Consider the following 14,200-nt stretch of genomic DNA (forward strand, 5'->3'; position numbering starts at 1 on the left):
GTTAGAACACTTGGCTAGTATGTTGGGATGAGGAAGGGAAAGATGAAGAAGAAGAAGATGCAAACAACATTATTTAACATGGTGTCTTAGCAAGGGTTTCTATTTCTGTGATAAAACACCATGACCGAAAGAAAGTTGGGGAGGAAAGGATTTATTTCAACTTACAGTTTCAATCACGTTCCATCACAGAGGGAACTCAAGCAGGGCATGAACTTGGAGGCAGGAACTGAAGCAGAAGCCACGGAGGACTACTGCTTACAGACTTACATCTCATGGCTTACTCGGCCTGTTCTCTTATAGCATGCAGGATCACCAGCCCAGGGTGGTGCTGCCCACAGTGATCCGGACAGTCCCACAGGAATCATCAATCCAGAAAATGCATCACAGGCTTGCCCACAGGCCAATCTGGTGGCAGCATTTTCTCAAGTGAAGTTCCCTCTTCCCAAACGACTCCAGCTTGTGTCAGGTTGACATAAAACCACAGCATGGACTCATGTAATGAAATTTTGAGTAAAGAAGAGAGATTCAGGTTCAAAGGTTAACACAAGCAGGAAGAGTGGACATCTGTAACGAAAAAGTTATGTAGAAGAGGATGGTGGATAGGGAATTACAGAGAGGAAACATCAGGCTAAGAGGACGTCAAGCTAAAAATCCGATTGTGCTAGATGTTTTACGTCAACTTGACACAAGCTAAAATCATCTGAGAGGAGGTTAGTTCAGTTAGGAAAATGCATTCCTAAGACCAGGCTGCAAGCAAACCTGTAGGGCAGTGGGTCTCAGCCTTCCTAGTGATGTAACTCGTTAATAAAGTTCTTCACGTTGTGGTGACCCCAACCATAAAATTATTTTCACTGCTACTTTATACCTAATTTTGCTGCTGTTATGAATTGTAATGAAAATGTTTGTGTTTTTCAATGGCCTTAGGTGACCCCTGCCAAAGGAAAGGGTCATTCAATGCCCACAGGGGTTGCAACCTACAGGCTGAGAACCGCTACTGTAGGATATTTTCTTAATTAGTTCTTTATAGTGAAGGGCACAGGCCATTGTGGGTGGTACCATCCTTGGACTGGTGGTCCTGGGGTTTATAAGTAAGCAGGCTGAGCAAGCCATGAGGAGCAAACTAGTAAGCATCACACTTCCATGGCTTCTGCGTCAGTTCCTTCTCCAGGTTTCTGCCCTGATGTGGGATTCCCCTCTGTATGCTATGAATATATTTTATTACCATTGGTTAATAAAGAAGCTGCTTGGGCCCATGACGGGGCAGAATAGAGAAAGGCAGGAATTCCAAGCAGAGATAGAGGAGAAAAGAAGGCGGAGTCGAGGGGACACTGTAGTTGCTGAAGGAGACAGATGCTGAAACTTTAACTGGTAAGCCACAGCCTTGTGGTGATTCACAGATTAATAGAAATGGGTTAATTTAAGATGTGCGAGTTAGCTAGAGATATGCATAAATATTGGCCAAACAGTGTTGTAATTGATATAGTTTCCGAGTTATTATTTGGGTCTGGGTGGCTGGGAAATAAATGAGCAGCCTCTGCCTATACTGTCCTGCTTGAATTCCTATCCTGACTTCCTTTGATGATGAATTGTGATGTGGAAGTGTAAGCCAAATAAACTCTTTCCTCCCCAAGTTGATTTTGTTTTATCACAGCAGTAGTAACCCTGACTAAGGTACTTATCGAAAGGATTTTCACTGAAGGCAGGCCATAGTCGAGAGAAGTATATTTGATCAGATTTTAAGGGTGGGGGAATACTGCTTTTCCTAAAGTAGTGAAGACCCACAGGCTTCTTTTAACTAATTGCAAAGCTGAAGACAAGCCAATGGCAGGAACTTTATACTGCCCATAAAACTAAGAGGTAAGCTGAAGACAACAGATAGAATTGACTCTGCTTTCCTGTCCCAAGAATAACCAAACCAAAGGTAAGATGACGATAGGATAGCCACTTCTGCTCCTTCCTACCTGATCCAATCTCATATCTCTAGTCACACAGAGCAACTCTTGAGCTAACCACAATGCAAACCAAGTAATATTGAGGTTAAATACTTACTCCTTGATTGGATTGAAGAGATGGAATACTCTTGTGCCGAAGGTCTATGTCACCCTAGAGTGAGGGCAATTTTGTATCTCTTCAGTGAAAACTGCTTAATGTGTGATCTGAGGGTTAATATTAGCAATTAGATTGAAGTAAAGGAATCAATATTTGCCAATGGTCAGTTGTCAAAATAAATCAGGATTACTTGGCCAGTTGCTGCCAATGAAATTGACATAGTTTGTGAATTTATTTATCTTAGTTACTTTTCTCTTGCTGTGATTAGACACAATGACCAAGGCAAGAAAAAAAAAAGAGAGAGAGAGAGAGTTTATTTGGGGCTTACATTTTCAGAGGGTTAGAGTCTGTTGTGAGCTGAATGAAAATGACATTCATAGATTCACAGGAAGTGCATTATTGGAGATGTGGTCTTGTTGGAGGAAGGGTATCATTGGTGATGGTCTTTGAGGCTTCAGTAGCTGAAGCCAGGCTTAGTGGCTCACTGTCCCTTCCTGCTGTCTGTGGGTCCTGAGGTAGAACTTTCAGCCTCTTTTCCATCACCGTGTCTCCCTGCATGCTACCATGAGAGTAATGGGCTAAACTTCTGAGCTGTAAGCCAGCTCAAATTAAATGTTTTCCTTGATAAGAGTTGCTGTGATCATGGTGTCTCTTCACAACGATAGAACCCTCACTAAGACAGAGTTCACGAGCATCATGGCGCAAAGCGTGGCTGCAGGCAGGTGGTATGTCATTACAACAGAAGCCGAGAGCTCGTATTCTGAGGCAGAGAGCGCTAACTGGGAATGGCGTGGGCTTTTTGAAACCTCAAAGCCCACCCGTAGCAGCAAACCTCCTCCAACAAGGCCACATCTCCCAATCTTCCCAAATAATTCCACCGACTGGGGAACTACATATTCAACTACACAAGCCTATGAGAGCCATTCTAATTCAAACTACCACGCTATTGTTACCCAATAAATTCTGACCGTGGAAGGCACAAACATGGCTGTCTGTGTTTCTGACAGAGTGCACTCACGAAACCTGTGTTGTTTCTTTAGTTTCTGATTCCAATAACTTGTCTTCCAATTCCTGCCTGCATCTATTTCTATGTTCTTTCATCTATTAGACCAGGAACTTTCAACTAAAGCTCGGTGCCTCCAGTGGCAGAAGGAGTCTCTGCCACGATCTTGAGACAGAGATTCGATTCGGTGCAAAAATCCCCCACCACATTAGCTTTCTCCCATTGTGTAATAAATTGTCATACAATTGGTGACTCAGAATTGTTAAGTCTCAAAGAGACTCACAAGTCTCACTTGGTACCTATGGTTCCTCCAGCATTGGCCACCCCGCCCCTACCCTAAATGGCTCCCCTGGGCGCTGGGCTTCTGTTTCCCTTTCCCCAGCTTCAGATACATAACTCAGCCATTTTGGCTACACTGGTTTCTAGGCCTAGGGAGCAAGGGTTCATCTCTCCTCTTATGGTCTGGTTTAGTCTGCCAGCCATGTTCAGCCTAGACTCTTTCCTCTGCCTGCTTTCTACCTTAAATCTACAATAAAAATCTTCTTCAAACTTTAGGAGTAGTCTTGTTCTCCTTTTACCACATGTTTTTCAAAAATATTTTAAAAGTAAACTTTTTATTTTTTATTTTATGTGTGAGAGTGTTTTGCCTGCCTTCCTGAATGTGTACCACTTGTGTGTATTGCCTGAAGAGGCCACAAGAGGGCATCAGATCTCTTGGAATTGGAGTTAGAGCCACCATGTAGTTGATGGGAACAGAACCTGGTACTCTTAATTGTTAGGCAATCATCTCTCTAGCCTCATCAAAATGATACCCTTTTATTGTTACAGTTTTTGCAGGATAGAAGTTACACATCTTTAGTTAGGTCCTCTGTTCAGATTGAATCAAGGTGTTAGCCAAACCATGTTTCCATACGGTGGTTTGACTAGGTGCCAATGTACTTTCTAACCCCTTAGTTACTGACAGATTTCATCTCCTTTAGGCTACAGAATTTTTGTTTGTTTTGGTTTTTGTTTTTCGAGGCAGGGTTTCTCTGTGCAGTAGCCCTGACGGTCCTGGACCAGGCTGGCCTTGAACTTACAGAGATCCACACGTCTCTGCCTCCTGAGTGCTGGGATTAAAAGGTGTGTGCACCACTACACCCATCGAGCAGTTTGTTGTCCCTGGATGCTTCACCTCTAATTCCATTTTAAGGATTATGTCAGGCTAATCCAGTACAATATTCCTTTCTATTAAATGTAAGGTCAACTAACCTATGGGCCTTATTAACATTTGTGAAACCTACAGGTGGGGAACTGTTGATGCCACTGAGCCAGAATAAGATCACTACTGCAATTTTTGAGCCACATTTGAAGCGAGCTTTAATTAAATACTGGCCAGGTCGATGGACTCTGGCCAGGTCCATCACTGGGTCCCTAGAAAATGGCCACGAGTCACACTTTGCAGAGGCTTCAAAAGGCAACCCCACAAAGCCACCTCATTTCCCATCAGGTCCAATCAGGGGCAAGCATACTTCTTGATATATTTCCTACCCACACCCCCACCCCCACCTACATTCAATCAGGGGTGAGTATAATCCTGCAGTATTTCCTGCCCGCATGTGATCAGGCACATCTGGTGCCTGTGCAGATGGACCAATCAAACTTGTTTAGGGAAGTGAGAGCATAAATAGCCCCCAGCATTTCACGTTGGTTTCCACACAAGCACATCCTGTGTTGTTGGGGCAGACAAACTTGCTTACAGAAGTAAAAACACGCGACTTGTTTTCTTACATGAACGAAGGCCCCCAACATTCTAGGAAGGTGTCCATCTGTGGGTGAGGGTCAGCTCTACTGGCTGCCCAGACAAGGTGCAGGGCCTACTTTCCTGAACACTGAAGGGGTCAGCGGGGAGGGTCAGCTCCTCATCTGCCAAAGGTAGCGAGGGTCAAGAGGTAAGGAGGGGGCATCTTTCCCTTGCCCATACAGACTCGTGACAGAGGACTAGTGGGGCCACTTTTCCCATGCTCACTACTTCAGGGCTGGCTCACCCATGCCACCACCAACAGGGTTGGCTCTACTGTGCTACCCAGGAGAGGTGTAGGGCCTGCTTTCCCAAGTGCAGTGGCTGGCGAGGGGCCCGGGATAGCTGCTCTTATGACTTCCAACAGCAAGTGGGAGAGGGATGGCATCTCTCCCTTGCTCAAGCCACCATATGGCAGATGAGGGGTTGGAGAAAGATCTCCCATGCTCACATTCTTGCCTCATCCTTGCCCCTGTCAACAGGGTCATCTGCATTGTGTTGCTTAGATGGACTGCAGCTGGGAAAGGGGAAAGTCAGCTCCCTCACCAGTTGCGGGTGGTAGGGGTGAGGGGAAGGGCAGGAGAAGGGAGTGGTACCAGCCACCCCACTCGCATGCCCTCAGGTCTGACTCACTTACATCCCTGTCCACATGGTCAGCTCTATTGTGCTGCCCAGGTGAGGTGTAGGCCGCTCTCTCCTGAGTACTTCAGCTGGTGAGGGGCAGGACCTTAGTGTTGTAGCCGGTGAGGGGCAGCGCCAGTTTTGCACAGCCCTATCCTCTTGGCCTTCAGCACCCCAGAAATCAGCAAAGACCTGGCTGCATCAGGGCCACGAACCCAGACATGGGTTGTGGCAGCAGCCCAGGCCCAAACATCACCATGGCCATGAATGACCATCAAGCCACCCACCTTAGTCCACTTCTCACTGCTTTCACCTTGTCAGATCTGCCCCTGTCCACAGGATATGAACCAGTCTGACTCTCTCTCTCTCTCCCACACACCACACGCTTGCCCACCATAGTAGTGCCTGACTGCCCAGTGCCACAAGGTGGCATATGGTCGGCCTATATTTTTTCCTCAGAGCCCATGGTGGACCTCCCCAGGCATGTGTCTGGGTCTCCTGGTGTGGGGCAATATTATACAGGCCACATATTTCTGCATCGTATTGGCGGCCAGGCTCTCAAGCCACCATTGGCACCTGAGGTGGTCACCTAGCACTTCCAGACTGGCTGTGGCCTGGGTCAGGATGTGCTAATGTTGTTCTGCTCCCTTTGGAATTATGGAGACCGCCTGGGAAGAGGTGTTAATCCAAGCTAGGGACAGAAGAGCCATAGCTGCAGATGTGACTTTTGTCCTGCTACCCCGGAAACAGAATGCTAATGAACTTCCTTCTCAGTTTACCTTTGGATGTAGAAGCTGTTTTGAGAATAAACGCGGGTGATCTCCAGGATTTGAATGAACCCTGAGACTCCCTTCTGATATTACTGTGTGAACTGTGTCTCAGTTATTCCGGCGCCTCCACATTGGTCCAGAAAGATAGTTTATGTTGGGGTTGGACTCCGACATCCTTGTGCCCACTCAATCCAACACGGTTCTGGCAGAACCATGCATTGTCCTGGGGTGGACTGCCTATAGATTTCTTTTTTTTTGAAAAAAAATTTTTTTTATTTTAAAATTTTTATTCATTTTACATGCCAAACACAGTCCCCTCCCCCAGTTACTCCTCTGAAATTGAGGCAGGATCAAGCCTTGTCGTGTGTCGTGTCCCCGCCCCCCCTCCCCACATCAAGGCTGAGCAAGGCATTCCACCACAGGGAATGGCCTCCAAAAAGTCAGCTCATGCACCAGGGATAGATCCTGGTCCCACTGTCAGAGGCCAAACAGAAAAAGCTACACAAATGTTGCCCACATGCAGAGGGCCTAGTTTGGTCCCATGCAGGCCCCCAGCTGTTGGTCTAGAGTTTGTGAGTTCCCATGAATTTGGTTCAGCTGTCTCTGTGGATTTCTCCATCATGATCTTGATCCTGTTGCTCATATGATCCCTCCTCCCTCTCGTTGACTGTACTCCCAGAACTCGGCCTTGTGCTTGGCTGTGGATCTCTGCATCTGCTTCCATCAGTTACCGGATGAAGGCTCTATTGTTAGTATTCAGGCATCTGTACTGGCCTGCCCTTAGGGTCCTGACAGGGTATGTCTTCAGCTGTAGTCACTAAGCACATCCTGTGCACATTTGTTTCATTTCCTTTTTAAAGGTGGGTCTTGCCCATCTCCTATCTCTCTCTCTTTCTCTTTCGTTACTCTTGTTCTCAGGGATCGGTCTCTACCCCTTCTCTCTCTTCTTCCAACAAACTTCCCGTGTGAGCCCTTGGTATGGTGTTACTTCTCTTTGTGGTGTTTTTAAATAAATTACAACATTGGTTCCCTGACTGGGAAGGCTCTCCTGACACTTCCTTCTGCCTACCGGCATTCTGAAGCACACTAGGACCCTGGAACCCAATCCACATAGGACAGCCTCACTTGTACAACTAATGGACCACTGGGCCCCTCCATCCAACACTGGTATGATTGGTGAGCCCCTTCTTCTTCACCTCTGGCCATTTCCCACGATTGAGGACTCATCTCTCGAGTGTGGTTTCTCACCTTTTGACTTCCTTAAACCTTGGTTACCAGGCAACAATGTCTCTCTTGGACTCGGAGCCCTTGGCTCCTGTTCTGTGTTTGATGAATCCACTGAGCAGCCCGTGTCTTCTTGAAATCGACCCTCTCTGAATTCCTGGGATGCTAGGAATTACAGACCCTTGGGTCTCATTTGCCTCACTCGTTGGAACTTTGGCATCATCTATACCTCCAACTTTTGTACCCAGTGCCCTATTTAAGGGCTTCTAAGCTTGTCTGCCTTTGCAGTCAGATCTGGCTCAAATACCCCTTAGATACCGCTTTCTGATCCGCTCTCTTCCACCTGCAGCAAATTTGCTTTCTCGTTCACTGGCAGCTTTGCTTTACATTCAATGCTGGCAACTGGGTCTCTGGCAGGGCAACCCACCCCTGACCGTTCCCCTGGACGTGAGGCTTCCTTCTCAAACACAGTCCTCTCCTCACCTTATGGCTTTTCTTTAAGTACTGGTACCGGTGATTGTGTTTCTCCCGGGCTCAGAGCCCTTGGCCCCTGCCCTTGCGTGAGGATGCATGGGACAACCTGTGTCTACTTAATTTGATCCTCTCTGAATTCCTGGGACTCTAGAAATTGCAGACCTTTGGTCTTACTTCTCTGCTCACTCATGGGAACTGTGTCATTGTCTATACATCCTCGCTCCCATTGGGATGTCTTTTTGAGACCGCTGACCACTCATTTCAAACCAAGTCTGGCCTCAGCATTCCTTGGATTAGGCGGTCTTGAAACAGAGAGAATCCTCCACTGTCTTTCTCTTTCGTTGCTCCAAAACCCGTTTGTGTTTATCTGCTCACCTTAAGTGTCCTGTTTGCTACAACATGCGTGTCTCATGGGGAAGCCAGTTTTCTCTTGCTCAGCACACACTGGTTCTCCCTCTCTTTTTATTTAAACAGCAACCACGTGTCTCTTCCCCATCTTGGCTGGTGACCTTATCATGTACAAGCAGCTATGTGGCTGGCAGCCATCTTTTACTAAGGTTAGAGTACACTTCTTAGTCCTAGTGAGCTCTCTGTTCATTTTATCTCCTTTTAGACTAAGAAAGCAAAAAACATCAAATATTTTGGATTGGTAACTTTGGTTTATAACTCCTAAGTACTTGTGACTTTGCCAAGTGTTCAACACCAAGCTTCTAGAGAATTTAAATCAGCGGCGAAGCTACCAGTCTAGCTCTGGCCGAGCACTGAATGCTATACTCTACCACTATAGTATCGTAGCCACAAGATCAGAATTTTCAATTCTCTTTTGTCACTTTCTATTGTGTCTAAAACTTACCTTTTTCGTAAACTCAAAGTTCTTGTGAGCTCCAGGGAGTCGATCTACCTCCATCCACCTCAGATCCACCCTGAACAGCAATTTGCCAGGTCCAAGTGGTACCTGATGGTTCCACGGAGCCTAGAGAGTGAAGTGAAACAGCCAGATACTCCAGGACGTGGTCAGCACCCCAGTTTTCTCAGGTTCCCCAAAGAAGATTGGTGCCCCCCAGGTCTGCAGGAAGCAGTCTTGAGAACACGGCGTCCCCATCGCCACCTCATCTGCTACCCCTTTCTAACTCCTCATTTTTTTATGATAAGAAAAAGGGAGGAAAGTTAGTATTCAGGCATCTGCACTAGCCTGCCCTTAGGGTACTGACAGGATACGTCTGATGTGGGAAGTCCTTCTGTATATGTGTTGCTTTTATTGGTTAGTGAATAAAGCTGCTTTAGTCTATAGCAGGGAGGAGTATAGCCAGACTGAAAGAGATATATAGACAGAGTAGACGGAGTCAGAGAGAGACGCCATGTAGCCACCAAAGGAGAAAGATGCCCACTGTAGTCTGCCGGAACCTTGCTGGTAGGCCCTGACCTCATGGTGATGCACAGATTAATAGAGATAGGTTAAGTTAAGCTATAAGAGCTAGGTATAAATATGCATAAACTAATAGGACATGCAGTGTTTTAATTAATACAGTTTCTGTGTGATTATTTCAGTTCTGAGCAGCGGGCATGAACAAGCAGTCTCTGCCAACATACATCCTCAGCTGTAGCCATTAAGAACACTTACTATACACATTCGCTTAGTTCCATTTTAAAAGGTGGACCTTGCCCACCTCCTGTCTTTTTCTCGCTTTCTCTTTTGCTACTCTAGTCCTCAGGAACTGATCTGTGTCCCTTCTCTGCCCCCTTTTCTCTTCCTTCTCGCTCTTCTTCCAATAAACCTCCCATGTGAGCCCTGTTGTATGGCGTGACTTCTCTTTGTGGTGTTCTTAAATAGATTACAACATCTATGATGACAGGGTATTCGCCATAGACGCTTTACGTTGGCCTCGGACTCACAGAGATCTGCCTGCCTCTGGTTCCCAACTGTGTACCACCACCGCCCGGTTTACAGTAGATTTCTTAAACACAGTAATTTAAACTTATACCTTTAGCCCTCACAGAATGTGGTTCAGTAATAAAGTGCTGACCTAGTATGTGGAGGGCTCCGGGTTTGATCATTGATACTGTCAACACTTGCCTCACAACACCCTGCCCTCCCGCTAACGGCTAACGCACCGCGAACAATACCTCTGTGAAATGTTCTCATTGCAGCACAACCAGGGAAGGTATGTCCCAGCATGCTTGCCGTGTTTGTATTAGCATTAGGTAGCTAGCCAGATAGCAGCAGTCTTGAAGGTCACTGGAGATGCCCGCCTCCCTCCTGACTGAACGCTTACAGAGCTCGGAACTGGTGGAGCTTTGCCAATGCCCAGGCCATCACAAGGATCCTAGAGCCGAGAGTAGACCAGAGTGAGATCCCCAGAATGTTAGCACTAAGCCCCGTCTTCACTAAGCCCTGGCTTCTGTCTGTACTCATCAGGAAGAATTTATTTAAGGATACTGTCTAGCAGGAGACAGGAATTACTGTGTTACCAAAGGGTGGGCCCACTGCGTTCTGAATCAGTGTAATTTGGAGTCCGAGATGACTGCTGTTCTCCCCATGTGGAAAAAGATGTTTGTTTCTCCCGAGTAAAAGTAAAAACGGCTCTCTTGTTCTTTGGAAAAGAACATCTCAAGCTCCTGATTATATGAGTTATACAAAATGCTTAAAGCACACTAACAAAGGGAACAATTAAATTGGTCACGATGACTCATGGTGAACCTCCCCGAAGAGAATCATTTAAATTTGATCTTACCCGATGAATACAACTTTGTAAACAAGCCGGAGGAGTTGGGGGTGGACTATAGTCAAAGACAGGAGAAAGCAAGTGACGGGATGAACTAACACATGCGGCCATGTTGTTGGGAGACTAATATTTAATAAATAACTAATATTTAGTTTACTACCCCACCCCTGCCTCTGGAGTAGTGGGACTAAAGGTTTTTTTTGAGATAGGGTTTATTCAGTGTAATAGCCCTGGCTGTCCTGGAGCTCACTCTGTAGACCAGGCTGGCACGGATGTCACAGAGATCTGCCTGCCTCTGTCTCCTGCGTGCTGGGATTAAAATAGCGCACCACTACTGCCTGGTTTTCCTTTTTTTTTTTTTTTTTTTTTGGACAGAGTTTCATTATGTAACTCTAGTTCTGTTTGAACTTACTATATGGACCAGGCTTACCTCGAATTCACAGAAATCCGCCTACCTATGTCTCTGGAGTGTTGGTCTTAATGATATGTGCCACGCTGCCTGGCTAGTTTATTAACTTTTTTTTCTTTCTTCTCCTTCTTCTTCTTTTTTTTTTTTTTTTGGCTTTTTGAGACAGGGTTTCTCTGTAGCTTTGGAGCCTGCCCTGGAACTAACTCTTGTAGACCAGGCTGGCCTCGAACTCACAGAGATCAACCTGCTTCTGCCTCCCGAGTTCTAAGATTAAAGGCATGTGCCACCACCGGCTTAGTTTATTAATTTTAAATGGCTGATATAGATGTTCTTTGACTTATAATTAGATTATATCTCAAAGAATCCATTGTAAGTAGAGAAAAATTAAATTGAAAATGGATTTTGAAGTAGATCTAAAAGTATCTGGCCGATTGAACATTATACATGGCTCAGCAGCATAGACCACAGTAGAGTATTACTGCTCCCTTACCCCTGTGATCAAGTGGTTTGCTGGGAGTGTTTCTCATGATCACTGCCAGAATCGTGTGAGAATGGTCATACCACACATCACTAGTTTAGGAAAAGAGCAAGGTTGAAAAGCGAAGGACCTAGAGAGATGCTCAGTCAATAAAGTGCTTGGCACACGCGCATGAGGACCTGAGTTTGGATCCACCGCACCCTTACAGAAGTTGGGTATGTAACTGGACTCAGTTAAAAATAAACAATAAATAAAAAACTATAAAAGGATGACATGAAGTTGGGAGGGAGCTGAGGAGGGGAAGCCGGGATGAGTATGACCAAGATTTATATATGAAGTTTTCAAAGAGTAAAAACCGAAACAAAACAAACAAAGGCAGGTGTGCTGGTGTGTAGGTATAACCCCAGCTCTATGGTAGAGCAGAAAAAGGCAGATTCCTGGAGCTCACGGGCCAGCCAGTCTAGCAGGATTAGTGAGCTCCAGGTATAGAGAGACCGTGCCTCAAAAATGAAGAGCAACCAAGGAAGTTATGTGAGGCCGCCCTCTGGCCTTCACACGCACACACACACACACACACACACACACACACACACACACACACACACACAATCACAGCCACATGCGTGTATACTTACACAAAGTTCAAAAGTCAGCGTCTGAGCCTTGCTGTGTGCCTATTGCTATTGCGCTTCTGTGAAAAAAAAAAAAACAAGGAACAATCAGGGGCTGGAGAGAAGGCTCAGAGGTTAAGAATACTGACTACCCTTCTGGAGGTTCAGAGGTCCTGAGTTCAATTCCAACCACATGGTGGCTCACAAACACCTGTAATGAGATCTGATACCCTCTTCTGGCCTGCAGGCATACATGGAGGCTGAACACTGTGCACATAATAATAAAATAAATCTTAAAAAAGTACTAAAATATAAAAGGAACAATCAAGTCGGACCATTGCAAACCGGGTACTGCTGAACCAGGTACTGCTGACAGAAGAGGGCAGGGGGGCAACTGCATTAGTTTCCTGGGGCTGTCATAACAAACTCCCATGAACTGAGTTGCTTAAAGCAGCAGAAATGTACACCTGACCGGTGATCCCACTGCTGCCGATATCACCATCTCCATTCCATGTTGACCACCACTACCCACTCCCATGCAGCTGCTACCACCACGACCACCACCACTGCCACCTTGGCTGCCTATATCCCTGTACTTTCTGGCTATTAAATGCCCATCAGTCTCCAATTATTTCTCAGTTCTGTGGTCTCAATCACTGGAACCAACATCTGATGGGAGAGAGGTCTGTTTTAGCTTGGTGTTTTATAGGGCATGTTTAGTTCATTGGGGTCCATGACAGCCTGGTGCTGGAAGTTGGCCAGGACACAGAGGTGCACTGTGGCCACTTCTTTTTACATCTTGGCAGCTTAGAAGAGAGAGCTCAGGTTGGAGCTACAGGTGGATATAACCTTTAAGGTGGTCGCTCTGCTAGCCAGGCTGTAAGGTGCAAAGGCCTCAGTGCTTCCTAAGCAGTGCCATCTAGCTGGAGACTGAGTTCAAGCACAGAAGCCTGTGTGTCAGAGCATTTCACATTTAATCCATAGCACTCTTGCTTTTTAAGAGCTTCTGAAGGGCAGTAACTACTGCCAGGCACAGCATGGTTTCTACACATAAAAGTGAAGTGTGGAAATTCTAGACTCCATCTAGAAGCTCCCATCGCATTTTACAAGGGTTCCAACCCTTGACCTGGGCAGGGTAAACTTAAGGGAAAGCTTTCTTTTTTGGGGGAGTAGGAGGGGAAGACAAGGGAAAGAAGAAGAAGGAGGGTAAATATAAGAAAAGTATGATGATTCATATATATGAAAATATCATAAAGAACCCCCTTTGTGGGAGTAGGGGAGGAATGGGGAAAGCTCGGTGGCCTGGGAGGGGGAGAGTGAGGAAGGATGAATACGGGATCAGGGAAGAATATATTTCAAATAAGGGAGTCATTTTAGGGTTTACAGGACACTTGATTATATATGGGATCCCAGGTCCAAGGAGAGATCCCCAGATTGTTCTCTGGACAGAGGAGAGGGTGCCTGAACCGGCCGTGGCCCATAACCATACTGATGTATATTTTGCTTATCACCATAGATCCTTCATCTGGCGAAGGACGGCGATACAGACGGAGACCCACATTGGAGCACCGGACTGAGCCCCTCAAGGTCCAAATGAGGAGCAGAAGGAGGAAGAACATGAAAAAGAAAATCAGGACTGCGAGGGATGCTATCACCCACTGATACAAGGGAACGGATCTAATGAGAGTTTACCAAGGCCAGTTGGACTGGGACTGAACGAGGACGTGATCTAACCAGATTCTCGGAATTTGGCCGGATTCTCTGAATGTGGCTGGCCCGAAGTCTTTCTGAAAAGCCATTGACTATGATACTGGGACTTGTTTCCTCTGCATATACTGGATTTGGGGGATCCAGTCTGTTTGGATACTCACCTTCCTGGACCTGGAGGGAGGGGGGAGGAACTTGAACTTCCCACAGGGCAGGAAACCCTGACTGCCCTAAGGGATGAAGAGGGAGGAGGAGAGGGAGTGGGGGGAGTGGGAGGGTGTTGGGAGGAGGGGCAGAAATGGAAACTTTTATAATTTAATAAAATTTACTCTCAAAAAAAAAAGAACCCCC

This window comes from Myodes glareolus, chromosome 10 (assembly GCF_982192425.1).
Source record: "Myodes glareolus chromosome 10, mMyoGla1.1, whole genome shotgun sequence".
NCBI classification, from domain to species: domain Eukaryota; kingdom Metazoa; phylum Chordata; class Mammalia; order Rodentia; family Cricetidae; genus Myodes; species Myodes glareolus.